Below are 26,470 nucleotides of genomic sequence, written 5' to 3' on the forward strand. Positions count from 1 at the left end.
AACATTGTCTGCTTGTTAAGAATATATTTACAGAAAGTTCTCCTGCTAATTTTTAGATCAACGCAATTTTTTTTTCAAAATTATGTAGGTAGGTTAATTTGATAATTATTTAAATTATAACATTATACTCTACTTAAAAATATCTTTAAAGAAAAATATTTAATTTTTTTAGATATCTAAAAAAATCAATGAAAGAAATTTCGATATTCTAGAGATGATGTTAGTTGTCGCAAGATTATTTTACCCATCGACAAAATATGGGATAAAACATAAGTATCTAGTTAAGGTATCAAATGAACTGAATTACACTATTTCCATAGCACAAATTAACCATTAATGTTGGTAGCTTTATTATGCTTATGGAGGATATGGAATCTTAAAAAATGTGTATATGAATGCTGTTGATTGTATATGATTGAGGTAAAGATCCTGACCTTTTTATGGTGAGAATGTGTTTATTTATTAAATCCAATTGTTTCCTCTTCGTTTTTAATTTCATAGCAAAAATTGGTCATAAAAACAGTGTGATGTAAGCAATAAATAGTTAATCTCTTGTAAGATATACTATATAACAATAGTCAATTTTATGTCGTAATGTAACATCTAAAACACATTAATGTACATACGTAGTCCGTAACGTCTCAGACTAATAACGCTGAGGTTATGAGTTCGAGTTCTAGCAGTGACACTCGAATTTTTATTATTAAAAATATACGCAAATGTAGGAAATCTTTCTAAACTTTTTTGATTGAGAGGGAGTATTTGGTTATTTGTGGATTTAAAATTATTGATTTTATATTAAAGTCTCATAGAGGACGGATCGTCAAAGTGAAATGCGTTACATCTTGGAATATTTATTGCAGACGTCGTTTTCGTATAGAAAGAACCTCCACTTGCTTTCAAAAATGATTCTGAAATCTTTAGTGAAAGTTTCTCTAGCCAAAATATTTCCACCGAGCGTATAGCACTTTTCATTATTTACACTTAAAGACAGACAGTTGACATAAATCCATTTTCATAGAGAATTTAAATCAATATGTAGAGAAGATAAAGGTTTTAAATACATGGAATCCATTGCGTGCCATTACCGCTAATAAGGCCAACCCTACGGGTGGGCACCCAGCTTGTGACGGCCGGGTGAGCGGTTCCCTACCCGTCGTAGTACTAAATATGTTATTGGAGATATATTATTTTTCTCCCGAGCGCTCAGTTGCTTAGCCGGCATTGCAATTGCATTGCGTTTCATCCTAGTAATAGCATCACCCCCCAGGTCAATTTAGTTTATGCTACCGCAGACTTTAGCCTTCGGACCCTAGGAGAGGCCGAGCCTTTTGGCCTGTTTGTGTTACTTTGCTATGCTTTGTTCGTCCTAGGTAGTTCCTCGAGCCCGAGAGGTCTCTCCCCTCAAGGGTTTGGGATTTAGCCCTTGACCCCCACACTGATGTATGGCGGGAGTCTAGCATGTGGTGGACTGGCGCCCCTGTAGAGAGGAGTCCTCATCAGATTAAATCTGATTTTAACAATTTTAAATCATCTGCATACAGAAGAAAATTTTAATTTATAACGTGATATAAATAACGCGAAGAGCAGAGGACCCATATTGGACCACTGAAAAACCCACAAAAGAATTTGGGTAAAGTACGATCTTGAGATATCATTTTACATAACCTAAATTTGAACTTCTAGTGCTATGACAAATTTAAGAATATTTTTTTCAAAACTGTGAAGTGTGGTACATGGCTTTTGAGGAATATCAACACAGCCTAGAGGTGCTATTACTTAGTAAATAATATTTCAGAGAATCAAATATCATACCAGGTAATGTTTTGATATGATTGATATCCATAGTATCTAAAGCCATAAATTACATACATACATAGTATCTAAAGTTGCAGATTATTACCGCGGTCTATGATCTGCTTTAAAACATTTCTATATAAATTATATTAAAATATCTTTAACATATTAGTGAACAATGGTTAAATGCTTATTCGCATGACTATCGAAAAAAACAATTGATTATTAAATAAAGATTTATAACTAAACGATATGATGAAGTGATAGTAATGCGTTTTTAATTATAGTAATACAAAGCTGAGGTAAATACCGTCCATGCTTTCTATCTTACGAAACACGGTCGAATCTCACTAGAAAATTATCTTTGATAGATATAGTACTTATGTGAAGATGTGAGTATTTAATACATATTTTTTTAAAGATTCCTTAGATATATATTGCCATTTTAGGCAGACATCTTAACGAAGAGAAACAATCGAAACTTTTCTTATTACTATTTCATAATTCACGCTGGAGGTGTGCAGTCTCGAACAATTTGCCAGTTTCTTAGCACAATAGACCATTGTTTTGGGTAGTTATTTCGGGCATTTAGACACAATGCTATCTGTCGGTCAGGAAGACGAGAGGTCAGATAGTGAAACGTGTTTCACAACCGGCACGGCAGTTGCACTACAATTTCCCGACGATGATTCAACAAGTTATGGAGCTATTTATTACCAATTAACTTGCAAAATGTATAACGACGTACTGTTATTTAGATCGAGCAAAGTGTGAATGAATTATGAATGAACGAGGATTTTGAAGGAGTGAAAACTAATGGACACGTTGAAAGCGAAACGAAAGCAGGTATAAAAAGGTCGAAAAGGTTAATGCGATTACGCCTTGTATAATCGTCAGACGAATAGTTAGTTAACCGAAAAATCAAATGAACGAATTCTTAATTAGACTACTGTTAGATGTTTCATACATTACATCTCGTATTTAGTTTAAAATATCTTAATAATGGTTTACAATTTAAATGACCCAAAAAAATTAATTTATATAGGGGGAAAAAATTATATATTAGATTGTGTTCCAAATATACATAGCTCTAATTGGAACATGAAAACTTATACGTAAGCACACATAAACAAGATTATGGGATTACTGAGTTACCTTAGCTTTTCTTGTGTATTTACTATATATGCTTTTGGAAAACCTTTCTCTATGTATATATATATATATGTATGTATGCATATATAAATATATATAAATACATTTAAATTATACAATCTATGTACATTTGTAAATGTTTATATACTATACAATCTACATTTGTGTATGTTTATATACAATATAATTTACTAGAATTTAAAAAAATAAATTCTACTTGTTTTTTTAATTAATTAAGATCATTAAAAAAACTGTAATAGCTATAATCAATGCATATTTTTATATATACATAAATATTAATTGCAAAAAATATTAAATTAAACACGTAGTGGTAAAAATGATCAATTCAACTATAATAGCAAAAAATAAATAACTACAAAAGTTAATTTGTTTATTACTTTTGAAAATATTTAAGAATTTCACCTTTGCTATTTATAAGTCTATAGTTTAAAGCTAGAGCTTAAAACTCATACATTAACGAATTCAATATATATTATATATATCGTATCAAAGCATAGTAAATCATAAAAATATAATTGAAACGATTTTTAAATATTTCTCAAAGCAAAACTGTTACAAAATGATATTACCAAAAATGAGACCTTAAACGGAAAATTATAGACACGTACATATAATATATATAATTATGGTTAAATTTTCATATATTATTTTATGTGAAATTAGTGAGAAATTTCTTAAAGGATAATCAGTAAATATGTAATTTTTTTGTATTGCTAAAGTGTAGGTACTTGAATAAAACAATAATCCGAGAAGCTCCTAAATATATTTTTATTGAGTTGTTAATAAAAACATTAATGTATTTATAAAGAAAAGGCATGTTCTAGTTTTGGAACATCTGTTAAATAACCACTCAAAGCTCAGACAACTCATCATAAAAGTTTGCGGATAGTTGAGTGTGTTCACTCGAATAAGAAGATATAAGAGATATGAGAGTATCAGGATGTAGTAAAACAAGATTTTAGTTATTTTACTGATAGTTTATTTTAACTAATATATGTATAACATAAATAATCAATATTCGTTATAATAAACTATATATGTATAAAAATAGAAATTTAAATTTTATTAAAAAAATTGACAAATATTTATCTTAATCTCACAATTTATTTTAACTAATTTAAAAAACTCATAATATAATGGAGAAAGCCGCTGAAAAAATCTGACAATCAGTTCTCAAAGTAATTGTGAGTATTGCGATAAGAAAAATATTTTCACAAATTTTTAATCGTTGGCTGGTATAATTGATATATTTGGTACTATAGAATACCACAAAATTGAGCAAACATATGATTAACATATAAGCAAACGTTGGGAGTGCCATGTTTGATCGATAACGCTGAATGTTTTACGTTGTGAGAAGGAATTATGCAATTTTCCGCTTGTAGTTAGTCAACGCGGTTAACTTGATTTACTTCAACTTCACACCGATGGGTTTTCGTATTGTCTTTTCACGGTTCGTTCGGTTTGCGACGTTTTGCAGCTTCTGCACTAATTAATTCTGAACGAAACCATGAAAAACGTAGTTAATTAGAGAAAAGAAAACAACTACGACAATGGAGGCAATTATCGCAGGAACAAACTGGAACAAGAGTTTATTTACCACTATTGATTTTCAGACATTATACATGCATTTAAGGTTTGGTTACGTAATTCATACATAAGGCAATCAAATTTTGCTCGAGTGATACAAATAATACGATAATACAACGTAACAATCTCCTGACATTCTCTACAATTTACATACCAATCTTGAAACGTGTCAACTGTTTCGTTATTCCAAATACTAAAATGAAGAGGCATACCTTTGTTACAATATATATCATGGTTTAATAACAATATAAAGTAAGCTGCTTTTGAATACTACGTGATTCTGCATGCTATTTTTAGATGTACTATACGATTTTATGCAGACGCTGAATATTTTTTTAAGTAAATAAACAATTATCTACTTATATAAAAAGGTATGGCACTGGTAAAGCTATAAAAATTATAAGTATTACTACTGTCATCATATAATTACATGATACATATCATCTTTAAAACACTAAAAATTAAAGAAGTTAAACTTATACTCAAGCTTTGATGATATATATATATATATATATTTAAAAATGATACTTATTTAGCAATTCAAAGCCCTAGATATATTATACGAATTTTTAAATTAGAAAAACAATTATGTATTAAAAACATTCATTAGTGATTATTTTTTATTAGTATGAATTCCTACAATTACTTGAGATGCGTACGTATATAATAGATACAAAGATACAAAGCATAGCAAATATATCCATATTTTTTTACAATGTTTAGTATATGATGTTTAAATATGTTTAAATATGTAAAGCTTTCAAATTATATTTTTAATTTAAAGTTAATTTTACAAATCAGTCAAAAGTATTTTACTGATATTTCAAAGAACTGAAGTGATTTATCTACAAATATAATAATATCAATATAATTGTTAGACAAATAATTACTTTTTATTAATGTATGAAAATTTAAAATATAACTTTAATCCACTTGAATACAGAAGATCTATCAAATCGAGTTATGCTAAAAGTTTGTTAAGATAAAATTTTGAGGGAAAAATCGGAATATTTGATCTCCAAGTTCGCCAGACATTTTTATTAATAGGGATATTGAAATCCCACATAAATTTTTGACTAAAGAAAAACTAGAAAATCTCATCGATCAATTCATTACTAACAAAGAAAAAGTTTTAAAATGGAATAAAGCTTTCTACATATATGGTTTTATCAGCATAAATTCCGCTAATATGCTTTCTCCGCCATAATCATCACCTCTATAAAATACCATTATTATCATTAGGAAACGTTTTGATTCACTACCCTAATTAATCATCGAAAGTTTTACAGCCCAATCTGTGGTCATAATACAATTTGTGCCATAAAGCAATTTGTTTTAATTTCTCAATTATTTAATAAATATATCCACTTTTTGTTGCAACTGCTTAAAATTAGTTTGCAAGTGTCGTAGCTACTAGACAAAAATAAGTTTAGTACAACTTGGATTACATCCAATATCTTGTCACTTGAATAAAGTAATGCTAGTCGTTTTTGAATCAGTAGTGCAATTTTTGATGGCAGTGCAAGTTTTATATTACAAATGTTACTCACAAATATATTTTTTAATTAATATATCATATTTTCGGTATACAATTTGTTTCAAAATTTATCCTGTAACAGCTTAGCAATCGTTTACATTTCTTCATTAAGATTTTCGTCAGTACTAAATGACCAATTTTTTTTAATTTGATGAGAAAAGTTCATCATTAGTTTTGTTGCCCAATGAAAATAAATCTGTGATGTAATCTAGACTTTTATTTTAATTTTAAGCACTTTTAGCAATTTATATTAGTTAATAGATACTTCAGTTGACATCATTTTGTTATCTCTGCTACTTAATGCTTTAATATATTTTTTAATTAGTTGATATATAATATTTTATCATTACCTTCGATTCATTTACTTTTCATAAAAAAATCAATTAAAGCTTTACTTAACAGCTCTTAAATATCCTCCTCCTAATCAGATTTTACGTACCTTAGCAAAATTAAATTAATTATGTCTCGAGTTTCTGTTAAATATCATCACATTTTTATTATAAAATAAATTTTAATGTCAAATTCTTGTATATATATTTCAATAAATAAGAGAAATTATACATTCGTATATATTATATATTATATATACAACTAGGAAAATTTCAAGGTTTAATTAAACTCATATTTGTTATCATTGCTACCAAGTCTACTTTGGATCAAATTTATTGAAACGTCTTTCTATAAATTTTTACAAAATAGAAAAACAGATAATAAAAGCAGTTAAAAAATAATAACTTTATTTTGAAATTATAACGATTAAGAACAAATTTAATTGGAATTTTCAATCGAGAAATCAAGAGAGAGAATTTATTTTAATGATCTGTATATCATACACGAACCTCGCAGTTTATAATTTCTATCCGAATTGATGAAGGTAATTACATTTCGATTCGGATTAAATTTTATTGACAAAATGTTTCAGCGTATACAATACTTTTAAGCTCTGGTAATTAAAAATATATATTTAATAACGGTATATTATTTATAGCACAATTTCAATTAATACTAGCAAATATCAGATTCACCCCGCCTGGCAGACGCTCCTCCACCGATAGACGCAAAGAGCCGACCGAACGATCATCGCAGCAAGAGGAACTGCCTCCTGACACTCGCTGCAGACAGCTACAAGAACTCTGACATCATCCCTGCGCCAGCTTCACCACCGCTTCGAGAAAATGTCTCGCACATATTTAAATATTGTAATAAAAAACTACTAGATTTCACGTTGAGTCTCATTGGCCACAATATCAATCACCCCTAAGTTTCCAAACCCTAAAGATCACTTATCATTTTAACTGTTTCTTTTACACTGACACATATATACTTGTTAGGCGCAAAGTAAGGAGCTCCTGTCATCAGTCTGAGGAATTCATTCTGGAATTTCTCAAGAATATTGATATTAGATATGGAGGTCACACTCTAAATTTGAGCTCGATAAGATCACGAACTGAATTTGGTCCTGTGGGCCAGCACTGTCTTCAAAGTTGAAGTCCCAGATGTTTCTGTTTATTGTAAATAAATGTCAGTCTTCTGTCGAGATGAATTACAATATATTTGGCGGAATTACCTTGTGGTATACATTTCCCGTTAAGAGATACTGGAGAACAAGTATTTTTATTCAACGTAAATGTAACATGGATTGATTTACTCTTATTATCTTTGATTCGTCAAAGTCATGCTTCGACTTTTGAAATATGATCTTGCAGTCTTTTCGATGCTATTTATCAGACGCCATTATTGTACTGGCATCGGATAATGTAAAAATTATTCGTAAGTTCGTTTGAGGAAGATCTATTGTGAGTGAAGAACTATTACAAATATAACATTGGTCTATAAAACCTCAAGAGATCTCTGAGACCTCCCATGATATTTGGTATAATTTTGTGTTTACTTCTCCGATCTAAAAATTTGTAAGTGTTTATTTTTCAGGTAGGACTGAATTATTAAGGTACCGAGTGAAAGCAGTCTCTTAATTTTGTAGAGTAGTCCAGGGTGCCATATTTTAATTTTCAAAGTCTTCATTGATATATTTGATATATTTTTTAATATTTTGCACTTGCACGAGTCAAGTTAAGCTGCAAGATAGTATAACATACTTTAATGTATTCCGATGAAACACTAAGTTAACTTTCCTTATATAATGCAAATGGAAAACACAATGTAGTAATCCATTTCCAATTAATGGCTAAGTAAATCACCATCTTTAAGCCTATGGCTAACAGAATCATAAGAAAAACAATGACTATGTCTCAAGGTCAGACAGAAAGCAACTCTGAATCAAGAGTAATGCAATTTTCGTTCGAACTGCAAGTCGTGACCCGAAGTTTCAAGGTCGCGTAATGTCCCTCTCAAGACCACTTTCATATTTTCCCTATGTGGAGCGTGTGTATACATATAATAGTAGATGAAAGCGACTGGGTTATTCGGACAACTCGTTATACCGGCATATGCCAATCGATCACATGGAACCACTGCTCTCGTTTGTGTTTATACCAGGGGCGTATATTCAGGGTGTGCTAGGTGTGCGGCGCACACCCACAAAACCATCAAAAATATAAATTTAGAAATTTAGAAAATTTAGGGCGTAAAGCGACATCATTTTGCATACAGTAGTATGCAAAATTATAAAATTTTAATATGCAGTGTATAGTATGCATTGGTATTTGTCATTCGCTCTGAACGTTTTCGCGCGAGCGATCGTTTTGGAACAACACATATAACGCGCCGACCTTGCGCGCGGCCGCCGACTAAAGTAAATTGTTCCGAGATTTAACGGCTGAAGTCGATCTGTCGGCTGGCAGCGCTCAGTAGTAAAATTGGTCTCGAATTTGGTGCGCGTACTTCAAAAACTCTTGCGTCCGTCGCTGCTTTTTTATTACATTATATCACTCATTTTTTATATTTTGGCGTAAAATAGTTTATTATCTTATTTACATATGATCAATATTTAATTTTCAATTCTAGATTATATTTTTTTATTTACCCCAATAATGATGAAAAATACTGTTGAAGATATTCTGAATAATCCATTTTCAAAAAGAAGTTATGAAATTAAATTGAAGATAATCAAAATTGCCAAACCACGTCCACCTCTTCCCAATTTATTTATGAAGCATAAAGACAATAAATGTGAATATACAAGACATTTTTCATTTTCATCATATGAACGAACTGAGTGGTTAACAGGCTGCGAACTTCGATCTAGATTGTTCTATTGGCCATGTATATTGTTTTCCAAAGAAAGAAGCGTGTGGAGTAAAAGTGGATTTGCTGACCTTAGTCATCTGATAACGGCACTGAAAAAACACAAAAGAGCGCAGTCACACGTTCAATAATTTTTTTTCTCTCAAAATGTTTGGAAAACAACGAATTGAAGTCATGATTGACGCTCAACGTAAAGCTAATATAAGTCAACATAATGAACAAGTTCATAAAAATAGAGAAATATTAAAAGGAATGATTGACGCAGTAGTATATCTAGGAAAACAAGAACAACCTTTTCGAGGCCACGATGAATCCTGTAATTCACTAAACAAAGGAAATTACCTTGAATTTTTAAATGCACTTCGAGAATACGATTCTGTTTTGGATACTCATTTAAATACTGCAACGGTGTTTTGTGGTACTTTCCCATCCATACAGAATGACATAATTGAAGCAATTGGTGATGTTATTAAAGATCATATTAAGGAAGAAGTAAATTCAGCAAATTTTGTCGCTATTATTTTTGACGAAACTTCAGATATAATGACGAACTCACAGCTCTCGACAGTTTTGCGTTTTGTTTATGAAGGTAAAGTTTACGAGCGGTTTATTGGTTTTACAGACGTTAGCTCTGATTAAACAGCCGATGGCTTATTTTGCCACGTTGTAAATATAATTGAAGAATTTCAAATTCAAGAAAAATTAGTTGGACAGACTTATGATGGGGCGAGTGTAATGAGTGGGCATATTAATGGTTTGCAAGCCAAAGTACTCGAAGTTTATCCACTGGCCATTTTTACACACTGCTATGCTCATATGTTGAATTTAACATTACAACAAGGTCTTTCCAATATAAAAGTGTGCAAATCATTCTTTCAAATTTTAAATGGATTGTCTGCATTCTTTTCGAAATCTTCCAAACGAATAAATGCTTTACAAGAGTTTGTAGCTAGAAGACTTCCTTCTGTTACACCTACAAGATGGAATTATACACACGGTTAAGTAACACAGTGCAAAAATACAGAAATGAATTTACGGACTTTTTTCGAGACGTCGTGAAAAATTGTGAACTATGGGACCCCGACACTAATAAAAGCACGAGGTTTTCTTAGCTTTTTGGAAGATTTTGAAACAAGAAAACTTCTCCACATATTTTCAAACCTTTTTGGAAAAACTGATGTGTTATACAACATTTTACAATCCAAATCTTTTGACATATTATATTGCTGTAAGAAAGTTACCGAAATTTTGCAACAACTCAGACATGAACAGGAAAATAATTATGAAACATTATGGGATTCTTATGTAACGGAAGAAAATTATCCAAAAGCACGCGTTTAGCCAACTATTTAATACAATAGTTGATAATATATGTAAGCAAATTGAAAACCGTTTTTCTTCAATGTCCAAATTGGAATATTTTCACCTTCTGGAGAAAGAAAAATATGAGCAATATAAAGAAAAATTTCCAAATGAATTACTTACCAAACTGCAACAATTCTATGGAGCATTATTTGATTATATAAGTTTAAAAAATGAGTTTGCTGTTCTTTATCATTTACCTAAATTTGCAGAGAAATCTGTTCATGAGCTTGTACAATTTATGAACACAAATAATCTTGAGTCAGGTTTTCAGGAAATAGATAAATTAGGCAAACTAATATTAACTCTTCCAAGCAGTACTGCTTCAGCAGAACGTTCATTTTCTGCTCTGAAACGAATTAATAATTGTTATCGAAGTACCCAAGGCCAAGAAAGGCTATGTGGCCTTAGCTTGATTTCAATAGAAAAAGGGATCCTTATGGATATTAAAAAGAAGAGCACTTTTTATGACAGCGTGATAGAAAAATTTATGATTAAAGAAAGAAGATAAGATTTTATATATAAATAATTATAATTTTATGTTTATTGGAAATTTGATATTTTTATATAATAATATTTTAGATTAGGTTTGATGTTTATTTATTTATTTATATATGGGAAAAAGCTGCAAGGCAGTTTAGGCATGTCAAAACCTCGGCTAATAAAAATGAAAAAATGTATGTTTATTTTTATAGCACACCCAATATTAACACCCACCGTACGCCACTGGTTTATACCCAAAAATATATATCCGTAAACAGGCTCTGCGAGTACACGGGATAAAAATAAAAATAAGATCCGTAAAGCTCGAATGTCAAAAGCGAATTTATTTTGACGGCTGACGAGAGGAAAGATCTCATTTCGCATTTTTATTATACATTGTTTATAAGGAAACATGGAAGAGAATTTTCCTAATGGTGAGAAAAAATGATGGAAATATATTTTAATCCTGCTTGTGGGCTGTGAGGCTTTTTACAATTTAGGTTATGTCTTATGTGGTTATGACAGTGAATTGTATTACATTTAAAAATGAAGAAAAATGTTATGATATTTTTTTAAAACATAATTCAGGTTTAGTTAGAGATTTAATTTTTTGCTACATGAAGAAAGGTTCTTAGAAAACATAGATATAATAAAAGCTCATTTTCAAGTCTGTAACTTTACATAACTGTCGGAAATGGATCGTTTTCAATTGCAAATTAAGAGCTTATTCTAAGAAGCTTTTTCGGTTTTAATAATTTATATTCTCGTTTTATATCACCTTTTATCGATTTTAATGATAATATCAGAATTAATACCTAACAATATATGAAGTCATACACAACTAAATAATACGATTTATATTGTTTATAAATGAAATTCATGGCATAAATTTTAATGAATCGTTTAAAAAGCGTAGAAAAATAGTTTAAAAAAAACAATGAAAAGACTAAAAGAAAACAATGAAAGATTGACTATTAATTAAATAGGTTTAATTAAATAATTAAAAAATAGCACTATATAATAAAATGGGTAATTCTAATATCATTTAAAAAAACTTTATATTTATTATTACTTTTATAAAATAAAATTCTTTCAGAAAGGAGTGTAATTTTAGATTTTACGATATTCTAAAATTCAATAAATATTACAAAATAATAAATCTTTAGTTAAATACCGCAGATTAAGAGCTTTATAAATAAGCTTACTTGATTCAAAGCCGTGTGTGAGTTTGTTTCTGTAACAAATTAACTTGTGAGTTATGGAACCACACATTTCCTAATGCTCTAACCGGAAGACTAATTATTAAACTTATACTTGAAAGTAGAATATAAACTTTGAGACTTACATGAATATTAAATTAAATTCACGAGATTCATGTAATACCAACGATTTATTAAAAATATAATCTTTAGTATTGATTCGTGCTGTATATTTTAGACTTTTGATTGTTTACGAAAGATTATTTACTAAATAGGTATACATAATGTTAAGTTTAGTGAATTAAAAGCCAGATAAACAAATTATTCAAGTTTTTTTTATTTAACCCAATAAATACATATGTAAAATTCTACATTTATACTTTTAGTAATTTAAACACATGCAGGGCTTTTGCACATTTTATTACTTTTAGGATTGATCCCTTAAAATGGTGACGATAAATATCTACAGGCGTATTATTTTTTCGATTCGGCGCGAGGGTTTACCTTAATAATTCTTCTAAAAAAACATTTACATTTATATACACATATATACAGGCTTGGCCATAATAATGGGGCACCTCAATAAATGTAATATATCTTAAAAAATCGTGAAAATATAAATAAAAACCGACTAAGGTTGTTTAAAGTGTTTATTTTAAGTTTATTATTAATATTTAGTAGGCCCACCCTTAGCTATAATTACAGCTGCAACCCTTTTTGGCATACTGTCAACTAATAACCTGCAGGTGGACGGAGACAATTTTCTCTATTTCATCTGAAATTTTTCTCGCAGCTTAATTTTGGATTTGCAATTGTGTTGGGCATACTTTTCTCTCAATTTTGACCATAAATTCTATATATAATTTAGATCTGGTACAAATGTAGGCCATCCATCACCCTTGCTTTTTAGCGAAGTATGGTATGTAGCATTTTCTTGCTGGAATCGGATGATAACGTTTTCTGTGCTTGAAAATATTTTCCAGTAGTAATCCATTAAAGTGATGTCACTATTCATACTACCCTCGCAAGTGTATATGTTTCTTACCTCTGCTGCTGCCATGCAACCCCAGACCATAACGCTTTCGCCATTATATTTGACTTTTGGTCCTACGCAATCAGTTATTCTTTTACTACACTAGGGGTCGCAAAAACTAGTAAAGTAAAGTATGATTATTTTAAAAAATAATTGTTATATAATAGTTTTTAATGTTTTTTTAAAATTATATTAATGTTGGATTCATCGGACCTTCGTCTAATCTTCAGATGTCTGATCTCAGTGTTTTCGGGCCTACTTTAACCTTCGAGCTTTATTTATTTTTGAAAGTCACGGTTTGTGTCGAGCTTTACAACCTTTGAGTTCCACATTGTTGAACCTTCTTATCACCGTCTGCGAAAAAATGGATGGCTTTATGGTCTTCAGCAGCCAGCTTTTAAGGGACTTGCAAAGCAACATTCGATCTTCCTAGGCAGATGTCTTTCGTTTTCTTTCATTTCTTGGCTTTGATTTGTAAGAAACACATTCGTTGAGCCGTTTTAAAGCATTTTGGACAGCGTGTCGTAAACAATTAATGTGTTTACTAATTTCCGATATATTCAGTCAATAATATGCATTATACGAATGCAATAAAATTAAATTCGCTATTATAACTTCAGTTTTTTGGTATTTTTAAAATATTTTTATAATATACAAAATTAATTGATAAATAAAAAAAATAGAACGACAAATAAAGGCCGAAATCACGCAACTGAACTGTCACTTAAGCGACACTGAACAACTTGACTTGTAATATTTTATTAAACTCAAGTGAGCAATTAAAAACGACAAATTCTTTTGTATAGTTCTCAGAATTATGGTTAAAACTACCTGCTAAAATATTTCGGTCAGATTATGCACTTGTAAAGAGTTACACACCATTTTATGGGGTGCTCCATTATATATTGTATATATACTATATATACATACTGATTTTAAAGATTAATTTTATTGTGCTTAGGGTCAGAATGAAATTAAATATCACACCATTTTACCAATTATTAAAATATTTTTGTAGCTTATTATTTATTTTATTTTCAAAATTAACACACTTAACATAAAAATTAAATAAAGAAAAACTTCTAAGATAATTTTCACCCTACGCGATTTAAAAATAAATTGTAGAGATTTTCTATTATTATTATTTAAGCACAACTAATACTCTTAAAATAAATAATTAAAAATATTTTTCAATTAATAATAAATACACATGTTAAAAATATAATATATATATATATATATATATATATATATATATATATATATATATATATATATATATATATATATATATATATATATATATATATATATATATATATATATATATAATAATAATAATTGACAATTTAATTTCTGTGACATGTAATCATAGTTGTGAGTAATGAGATTAAAACTAATGGAAAGTGAAAATTGTTCATTATTAGAGCCGGGTTTCGACTTTGTGGTCAACCTTGACCCAAAGATGGAATCTTAGAGTGTGTCATTACGTCACAGCATCTAAGAATATTGAGTATTAAAAATAATATCAATAAATACAATAGTATTCAAGGGGCAAATATAATTGTAAGAAAATATATTAAGCAATTTCAAACGTTCATTTACTATTATTATTAAAATTCATATTTTTAACCTACTCATTTGATTGAATTGAGGTTTTACTACGTATGCCATTTATATTTTGTCGAACATTATAACGGTTTTGAAACTGATCTTGCTCGGTCAGTCAACGTCACATTTGGACACAAAAGAGATAACGGTTCAACTCGCGAACCATTACTAGACATGCCAAATTAGTTGTTTATATGTTTTTTTTCTGTCTATTATTTTCATCCAAGATGTTTTTATACCACAACTTTACGTTGTCATTTGACGCTCTGTTGCTTGTGTAAATTAACAATTTGGAATTGCTTATCAATGAACATAAGTGTGTCGTGGAAAGTAAAATCTAAACATTAAGCCCGATGCGTTTTCATTTTTTTAATAATTTAATTATCGATGAATCGGAAGGCAATTAAATAAGATATATTGTAAATGTAATCACTGTGATTATTATCGATTTTCAGTTTAAATTTTATTCTATGGTTTCACTACTTTAACCGATTTGCTTTGCATAATTTTCAATTCATAGCGTATAGTTTCACATGATAAAAAATTGTTTTTAAAAATAGGAAATCATTAAAAAAATGAACAGAACGTAACCTTCTAAAGTTACTGCCAACTTTCAGATTGTTATAAGCTGAGTCATAAATGTTCTATATTGAATTTTCCGTGGGTCTTAACTTTGTCTTAATAACGAAATACCTTCGATAGAAATATTTATAGAATGTGATTTACTTTTTATAGAAGAAAACAATAATGTTTTTTTCAAGGCAAATTTTCATATTGAATAACATGTGATATATTTTTAGTATATACAATGAAGCTTTTTATAAAAAAAATCTCAGGATTTATAAAACGCATTTAAAAATATATTATGTAAAAAAATCATCGAAGAGAACAAAACAAAGAAGTGATCCGATTACAATATTAAAAAAAATATTAAATAAAAGTGTTAATAAATATAACCATAAATGCTAACTGCTAAACTGCTAGAGAATATCGTTATATTTTATACTAAAAAAACAGGCTTTAAAACACGCTTAATCAATTATAATGTATGACTTTAATGTATTCATATAATTTATTAACAGTTTGTTATTATATACAATCTACGAATGAGCAAAACATATTTTTAAATTTATTATTTTATTCGCGACTAACTTCATAACATTTTACATGGATCTGTTTGTTTCTTGATTTCGAAATTAAAAACATATATCGATCATTTCAGATAAAATCAAAATTAAAAGTCTACCATAATTAAATAAGTTATAAACTTGTGTTAATCAATTGAGAAATGTAATTTTTTTAATAGGCTAATAATAAACTCATAAATATAATTCAGGTAATGATTTTATATTTGATTTATCGCTCTATGCTAAATATATCAGGATGAAAATTAATCGATTAAGTAAATTTATTTCGTATACACTCAACTTAAATATACATAAATAAATACAAAAGAAGCCCGATTTATATACGTAAACATTAGATCGAAGCTATGTTTATTTTTCCACAGGATATTGAAGTAAAAAATAGTTTTTAATACCTGATTTTAATTTAAAACTTCTCTAAATAACTATAGATATTAAACACATTTTTTTCAAGAAGTGCTTCTATTGCTAGAAGCGATTTGTTCTCTTCTTAGCACTTATTTTTCTGTTCTAATATTTCGTACATTAATGGCATTTCCATGATTATATCCGGATATCTGTTGATTTAAGGTATTTTTGTAATGTGTGCTCAATAAGTTAATTTAGATTATATGCAAGTGCAAGTAATTATAGCTCACTGGCAGTGACCGAAGGTCTGTGCGGTCTATTAAAAAATCTAGCATACAGTCATTGTACAATATAAATAATATAATATAACCTTTTCAAAAAAATGTGAGCCCCTAAATTATGATATTATCAAATTAAGATGAAAGGGTATATTGTTTATTGTATAATTTATTGTAATAAAATCATAATTAAATCCAATACTAGGCCACGTGTTATTCATTTCAATCATGTTATTCTTTGATATGCATAATAAAGCACTGCGTCCATATGCAGACACGGTGAAAATAAAGCAGCTGGATTCATCGGATCCCATTCCACATTCAGTCCAATCATCCCATTGATATCGCAGCAGCGGATGCTGGATGAAATCTCGTCGCCGACAAGCCAGACGTAATCCCGACCGACGATTCAATTACTGATTCAGAAATTGCTACCATAAGTACTTTTCTGTTTTGACTTCGGTCATCCACGAAGACAGTTTTCGTGTATTTGTACAAATATTTTTTTTAATAAGTGGTGGTTTGGTAAGCGATTTTATTGGTAATGTATTGATACATCAAATAATTTTGCACAGTATATAATTATTAATTATTCTTGATTTAATATCAGCAATAGAAACAAATATTTATTTAGATTGAACAACTTTATTTACTTGAAAACTTAATAGCTACGTGTATAGACAGTACCCTGATTAAGAATAAACTTGGTTTCAAACTAAACTGCATCGTTGAGTACAAATATGAATTTAAACATATTTTTTATAAATGTTTTCACGCATTCAGGTATTCTTTTCATTAGCAATTGAAAAGATGTGGATAAAATCTATTGTGTTTTAGAAGAAAAGAAAATAACATACAGTATTGCATTTTTTTTAAACTTAAGAACAATTAGATATCATAAATCGAGACATTACAGAGATTAACAACGATAGAAATTTAACGTGTTATTGTATTTTGCGCTTTGAGTAATACAATGAAATCATAAGAGAACAATAGGTATCCATTATTTTTTATAAAGACGTATGTTTAGACACTGTATCAAAAATAGGTACATGTGTAATGTTTAATTAAACAAATGACACACTAACAAGCTTTATATTAGTTAAAATGATATAATTTAAATATCAAACAGAAAATTGCATATATTTTAACATTAGTAAAATATGTTTTCAAACACCATTTATATTCCCCAGACGTTGCTTCCCCCAAATGTCACTCATAAGGTCATCTAAATAAAAAAGCTTGAAGAAAAGTGGGACTTCTAAGTACCGTCATTAAAACTTATGAACAAGTGTTTACTCAAGCATTACACTGAATGAAAAAAGAAAATCTTTAAAAGCGCTAAGATGTAAAAGCTTTAATATGACTAATTTGTAGTAGATTAAATACAATAACCCTCCATCTAAAACAGCGTTTTACTAATTATGATATTTTACTAGTACAAAGCGAATATTTCAACTAAAATAATACTACATATTGTTATGCTAATATTGTGAAGTACGCGTTAGATGAGCCACGATCATTAGTCACGAAACACAAAACCATTGATTGGCTTGAAGGCAAACATAGCTATTAAATTTGTTCCAGAAGGACAGAGCCTATGTCTGCTTCTGAATGACACACGTTAAAGCTTTGTTCAGAAATGCTAATTGATAAACGCATGAGTGTTTCTTGACTAAAATTTAAGATGTTAAGTGACCGTGACTTTGTTCAGACACTTTCTTGTCGCACTATACCTGAATAATAATATATGAACATATTACAGAGCGCCTTCTTTGAAGTGGATACACTCAGATTAGAAATTGATGAAAGCAAATCCAGCCAATCAACTAACTAGCTTACGAATGCAAAAAGAAATACATAAGTGGTTAAAAAAACAACTAATCCACTTCTGGTCACCGAATGGCCTTTGGTGTCTATAGTTGCAAGTCATCTCAGAGGCGTCCGGCTATTCCGACATGATTTATATATCGGCCGGTTTAGTAAAATCACTCTCGACTCGCAGTTATGAAACGGAGAGTGTGCCCATTATTATTATCGTCGTTATTATTGAGATTATAGCCGCTGGAAGATTTGTGCAAAACCGACGGTGAAAGCGGATTTCAGTCCGGTTCATCCAATGCTATGCGATGCGATGAGATGGTTTTGTTTTTTTTTATTTTGGAAACTGTACATTGTATCTTTATATGAATTTAATCTATATTATCTTAATATGATCAACATCTGATAGATACATCAATTCATATTCAGACTCGACGGTATCTTAACGACGTGCATACACATGACTCGATTTAAATGTCAGGGATTTAATACCTGTGAGATGAATAGGTCAGCGGAAGAACCGGTAATGTCTTATAAAATTATAGTAAAGTATTAAAGAGTAATGCTTTCAAATTAGATATTTTAGTGTCCTTAATAATAAAGTCAATTGATTCAAATGGCAAAATAAAAAGTATGAGTATATAATATATCAATTTTAGGGCTTGCATAATATGTAGCAAAAACACTAGTTGTTTATAAGGAAACGATAAATATTTAAATATTAGTATATGTGTACAAGAAGATGCCCTCTACATAACTTTAGAAGCTGTGGTACGAAAGTGAGTTGGTCAAAAAGTGTTTGAATATGATTCAATTAAATTGATGTAGTTATTATTTAGAATATACAGAACAAAACATATATCTTGCCTTATTTCCTATTTATATCTTATTATCTACCCTTGACATAAATATGAATCAAGCTATCCATTCTAAAAACAATTTTCTGCATCGACCAAACTTCGAATAAATCGAAAGAAAAAATCATATGAATAATTCCATTGTATTCTTAAATTAAAATCTTTGTTTTTTCCTAAACTTTGCTATTTTTTCCGTTGCATCTAATAACAGTTTTTTAAATAAATATTTTCCAGCAATTCGCAAATAAGATAAGAACGCTTTTCAAAAACATGTAACTCAATTTTCAATTCTCAAAATCACTTAAAGACTGCTTTTAGAGAAAGATATGTTTTTAAATATTTGTAAAGCTTTGGCTTATCTAAAGACATTTTGAATAGTCATACGTTTTTGGGTGATTTTGTGATTCTACTCTTTTCGCCAGATGCCAGGGATTGTAAGAGTTGTGGGTAACGCTAGATAGTTGATCTTAGGTCGTCGACCAGAACAGAGGCAACAGCGTACTTAAATTTTTAATGGCCTGCCGCTAGGGTTTTTTTTTAACTTTTGTTTGTCGGGCTTTCATTGCAGGCTTTATAGTGGGCCATTATTAGCTAAGCTTTCGACACTGGCCAGTCACTCCCATTAAAGACATCTGTATCACATAGCAAGGTATACATTAGATGTTCAGCCAGGAATATGCACCAATCAACAACACATAGATAGTGCGTCACCAAGGGTCTGTCCCCCTGAATAATATGCTTTGTAAGTTGTTACCCCAATGGCATTGTAACAATGCAAACTAGTACCTTCTTCTTTTAGTGTTTTATATTTATTACAATGCGATTGAATTAAGTGATATGCTATATTGTAAATAACTGAAATTTCGTATGCTTTACCTAACCTAAGATTCCGAAAAATAGTTAAATCGCTTAAAATCTTCAAATAGGGTTATATTTGTCTATTTTTTCTGAATTTGTATTACAATGATAATTATTTCTGTATTATTGTTTAATCCATATCCATTGATTGCATAGATATTTTTAACAGTCGCCCTTATTTTTTAGACTCAAAAACACATCAAAGTTAAAAATAGTCCGCAAAGTCTCAGACTGATAATCCAGAGGTCGCGGGTTCGAGTTACAGTAGCACACTCAAATTTTTATTTATAAAAATACGCTATTATTCAAAACCGTCCCCAGCTGCAAAGTGACATATATTGATTTTAAATTATAGTACACATACTAATTTATAATATTGTCAGGTGGATAATACTTTCTTATATGCATTCATTATGTCTGAACGAATACATATAAGAAAGTATTATATATTATAAAAGTAAAAAATATAAAGCTTTTCAGATTGATTTTTTAATTAAATAAATTGCGAAACTTAGGTTAAATATTAAATACAGAGAAGTCTTGTATGAATTAATAATTAAACTTATTTAAAGTAATTTTGAGCAAATATACTTCACAAATTATTTAAAATCTCGTGTTTATGTGATAAATGAAATAACAACCAATGGCGTTGTTTTAATAAATTTGTTTTATATCTTGTTTTTTTAAGCTAGTTTAATTGTCAGACATAAAATAGTCCAAATACATGGGTAAAACTAAAAATTAAATTAAAAGTACTATATCATGATTTTTTATTACTTATAATACATATCGATGGCTTAAAGTGTAAATATGCTAATTTCACTTTTGGGTGAAGATGACTTAGCAATTGTACCTTTAATGCTTAAAAAATTGTTATCTCAAAAATCTTCAATTGAACTTAATTGTTTTATCTTTATATTTTCAAGTTGCCTATTTAGTTTTTTGTTTCTCTTGTAAAGTTGTCAAATATGGAGTTAATAATTTTACACTTTAAGCCATTAATATTCATTTTCTTACGTACACCTTTAAATTGGTTAATCATAATTGTACATTTTACGTGGTTTTTATGTGGTTTAATCGAATTTATTAAGACTAAGTAACAGAAAGATCAGCTTGATTAATCTTATGCTCTGTTTTTGGGTAAAATTTTCATCAGTTCATCCACATAAATTTTATTTATTAATCCAAATGCTGGTTATTTTTAGATATTTTTTAGTGAATTACCTGAGTTTTTAGCATATTATCAAAATATAATTATTAAGTAATTTTTACTGAAGGTCATTGATATGATGATGCATATAAATAAAACTGTAAATATCATCTAATGACCAGTAACGTGTACAATTTTTTTTTATAACCCAAAGTTAGTAAATGTGACATGTTTGATATTTAATCTTTAACAGGCGTCGCAAATAAACTATGACTTGAAAGTGAAACAATGCGATATATAAAAGCATAAGAGCTTTCGATCGTTGGAATGTCGCACAACCAGCGGTTTGTAAAATACGGAAACTTTAGCGTTAGACATGGTAGTATTTTATCAGTTCTTTATTGTTGGCAAATAAGAGAAACGCTGTTCTACAACCTATCGAGTTTTGTGAATGTGATGTATATTTATTTGAAATATATAAAGAAGGATATATAAGTGCGCCTATGGGGCATATCATTTTTACATACGAACCCCATTAAACTAAAAAAATATAAATCGAACTTCATGACGAAGCCTTAAATTGGCATTTATTTTTAGCTTTATGGAGTAACCCTAGCGTCCTTGCTCGCAATGAGGTACGCGCTATAAATATAATCCACAGGGAAATTAAGAAAGCAATTCGGCTCTTGTTGAAACTCCAATCCTTATTAAAATACGACGCTTTAGAGATTATTTGAGCTGCCTCGAGACATATTTTATTTATATATTTGTTGTACTTTTGAGTCACTGTACCATTACCATTTTGAATAGCTTAATACAGAAAGAATATATATACATAAAATATCATTTCTCGCTCATTTATAACATACATGTTTACATCATTGAAAGTCTCATGTCCTTTAAAGATATCGCTTACCAGTTAGGAGGCGAAAGTTTACGAGATTAATGGAAGGTAGTCTCGCGCAAAAACGAAGATAGTAGCTTTCCCGAGCGATCTATCCGGTTTTCTTCAACAAGCTTTTCGTCTTCTTCAGCAGTACCTTCATAAAGCACGATCTTAAATTATTCGAGTTCTATCGAGTCTTCCGCATCGATGAGAAAGTACGAGAGCATCCCGTAATAGAAGTGAACGTAAAATAATTTTATACATTATAACGTTATAAAACAAAGTGTGATGAAATATCAAACTGTGATCTGAACGTAACATTTATCAAGTATTACCGTATTGTTTGCGCAATTTTATGTTTTATTTGTAAAATACTACAATCACCGTTGCACATATGGTAATCATTTGGAAAAGTGCAGACCTTGAATCGAAATTGCGGCAGAGGCGTTCTACAATATTAACAGATTAATAGAACGCCTAAAATTATTTACAATTACATTTTTAAATAAATAATATGGTTTCAATCTATCTATATAGTTAAATAAATCTCACAATTGTTGGTACGGGTTAACTTCTTACAAGTTATATGTAACCTGGATGCAACAGGATGTATAATAAGATAAGTTAGTTTCACATAAATTAATTCTTAATATGAAACCGCAGCTTTTGAAAGTGAAATAAACTGAATTGAGTTATGCAAATTTGCTACATTATAAATATATAACTCTATAGAACTATAATAAAAGTAATATTAAAAGGAGAAGCGAAATCAAATTTACATATATTAATACATTTATATAGCTTCTCAAAAAATGTATCAAAGAGTATAGTATTTTTTTCTCATTATAAAACATCAGTAATAAGGAAAATATATAAATTTATATAATACAGAAAATCTGACTATTATTACAGCTTGTTTAATACAAAGTCACCGAGTTTTTTAGTGCGATATAAAACGCTGTATTTTTAACTACAATTTTATCATTCGAAATATGCTTCACTCACGGAAATGGTTTATTACTAATGATTTATTTTAAAATAAAATAGTTTTAGAAGTTGTGAAGTTAGCAAAGGCTTTCATAATTTAAATCTCAGAGGAATATGGGGTATGGTGTGAAATTTCTGTACCAAATTCGTTTGATTTTGCAGCAGTAATTAATGAAATATATAATGTCTCGCATTATTGCTCCAAGTCTGTTTTACCAAAATCAGATGTTTTATGTTTGTTTTTGAAGCATGCTTTAAATTTTCACACTGTACGCTTTTGCTGTAATAGTCAAGCCTAGCTTAAGTAACGATCAGAGAGCTGCAAACTTGGTTCCAGAGCATGTTTTACCCTGATCTCTTCTGGTTATTATAGATAATCCATTTTTCATAGTAGGTAATAATCGAATGTTTTACTATTGTTTCTGAGAACTAACGAGATAAACTTAAAAAACATGTATATATTTTTTTACATTTACTATGGTAACTGATGTCGTAATCACTTGCGGGAAAAACCAATAAATCTGCTGCGAATACCTAAACATTTTTTGTGGATAAGCTATATTAATATTTTTTTTTATTTTTTCTTTATCAACAGATTTTACACTGTGCTTTTTTTCAAGGTTCATATCGCCAGTAAGAAATACATAAGTATTCTTGCTAAATCCAAAATGTATGTCTCTCGTGACCTGCACCGTATTATGTTAAGTTTCAACTCGTACAATATAGAAAGTGTAAGTTTTGGTCGACATCATAAGCCCAAAAAAAAGAAACTAGTCTAAATGCAAATAAAAAAATAAACACTACACCCCTTGTGAAATGAATAAAAAATATAGTTTTTTCTACAAAAGTCTTGTTTAGAGACTTTTGACAACCTAATATTTAAATAGCTTACTTAAACATTCACATAAAATTTCTTCTGATAGCATTGAGAATATAGTTACAATTTATAAATATAAGTCTAAGATTCAATAACGTGGTTGTTCAATCTTAGCTTGATTCAATTTTTTTATATGTAAAATTATGCTCTGATTGCAAATAATTTTTAATATAACAGTTACAGTTTTTATGATAGTGTTTTTTAACTATATATACGGATTTTTTATCATTTAATAATATAATGGTAAAAATATTTTAAATCAGTGCATGATTTTGAATTTTTTTATTTAGTGAAATTCCAGTAAAATTATGTAGTGAAAGCTGTGTTATTTGTAGCAGTAAAAACAAATCATTGCTACAGAAGTTTAGTGTATTAAAATAGTACTATTGTTTTTATTTTTAAAATTATAATTATAATCTAAAACACATAATTACAGTTAAATAATAAAAATCTTAAAGGTAAGAGTATTTTTTTAAAGCAAAAGAGCCAAAAAAATTTACCTAAATTAAAAAAAAAAGTGGTAAATTTATAAAGAAAACGATATTTTTAAAGAAATAATTAAAAATATCATGTAGATTCCAGAAATCTTATCTTTGTGGCAACAATTCTATATTTAATCTATATCTGCAAATCTATTGAAAACAATATGATGATTAAAGTATTTCACATATACATATATGTATTATATAAATTGTCTCTTTTTTTGTGAACGTGTGTTGTTAAGATGTTATTTAAAGCATTAGAAATTCAACAATGTAGATTACGTATAAATAATATGTTAAACTATTGTAAAACAATTTATTTTCAGTTATCTTCAATTTCCAAACATTTTAAAATTGCTGTCTAAATGCACAATAAATATTATTCGTAGCAGTAAATATTCAATAGCCGATAAGTCACCATTAAGTATATTCAATGGTGACTTATTGGATTTCGGCAACCAAAGTGTTAAACTGTTTTTTTTTCAAATGTAATGGTCAACGATTGACTGTTACATATCTAGATAAAGTAATTTTAAGCATTTTCTAAAAAATATAAAGAAAAGTAAATTCATTCAAAATTCTGTTTTTCTACAAAGATATATTAAGTTATAATTATTATTTTTTATAATGAATGCCACTAAACAAAGTTTTTTATTTTCTAATAACATAACCAATTTACTCTGTTTTCATAAAAAATAAACAATTTAACAAAATCACGCGGCCTTGTGGTACAAATAACCACTTTAACCGCGCGGCGCTCAAGCTGTTAAGGTCGCAAATTTACAATGGGATCTGGCACAAGAGGTAAGACACTACAGTGACGTGTGTATGTACATACATACATAATCGAAGCAAAAAAAGAAAGTGATTTACAATCACAGTTTCGGCAGATGGCCGGTTAAGTGGACATGCAGCAAGGTCATTCGCGAATTTACGAGGTCACTTAACCGGGTTCCAAGTCGTTTTCACTCGCTTATAGAGGAAATTCACGACGAATCGTGAATTAATTCGTATGAGTGGAGAAAACTCTCTGAGAATGCACCGACACGTAATGATAATTAAATTATTATGCAAGCTATAAATCAAAATATGATTATGAACGAGTCAATTTGTAAAAAACGCATCAGTGACTTAATGATCCGTTAGATATAAATATTTAAAAAAAATCCATATAAACATAATATTATTAATATCTATTGTAAATATATTCATATAAACGTAGAACGTTGTAAAAATGCATTATAATATATATTATGATATAATTAAAATTTTAAATGAAAGGAGTTAGTTGATGAAAAAAAACACATTTAGGTTATAAAAAAACATATAATATTATTATAAAACATGAATTCAAGTCACGACATCATATTGCTTGCATAATAAATTACATTTCATGTATACTGCATTCAATATGATATAATGCTAAATACGTGCAAATATGTATATAGAAAATAATACACAAGAATCAGACCCGACATATTTTAAAGAGAGAATTACCGCTGTAAATGCGAAGCTAAATTACATAAACAGCGAGATGCTATTAAGGAAAAACTCGAAAAGATGAGGCATTTACTTGTTAATGACATTTTTTAAAACGCAGTAGAGTTTCAGTAGAGAATACTAGTGTTTTATTATTTTTTACTATCTAACTATTAAGCACGACTGAAATATTTCCTGCCATTGGCGAATCTGAATCTGAAAAGCCTTAAAAAGTATTTGAAGAGCAGAGCATGCGATTTTCATAATTTAATTGTTGAGTATTGGATTTTATAATTGCAAAATAATATCAGTT

The 26,470-nt window shown here is 29.0% G+C and overlaps 1 protein-coding gene across 1 annotated transcript in view; it reads right to left on the minus strand.

Annotated features, from left to right (window-relative positions):
* The window catches only part of Pgant2 (polypeptide N-acetylgalactosaminyltransferase 2), a 70,027-nt gene that overhangs the window by 23,271 nt on the left and 20,286 nt on the right, over positions 1–26,470 (minus strand). The window lies entirely within an intron of this gene.

The sequence above is a fragment of the Plectrocnemia conspersa genome, unplaced genomic scaffold (genome assembly GCF_051122295.1).
Source record: "Plectrocnemia conspersa isolate PC_06_02 unplaced genomic scaffold, ASM5112229v1 ptg000003l, whole genome shotgun sequence".
NCBI classification, from domain to species: Eukaryota; Metazoa; Arthropoda; class Insecta; order Trichoptera; family Polycentropodidae; genus Plectrocnemia; species Plectrocnemia conspersa.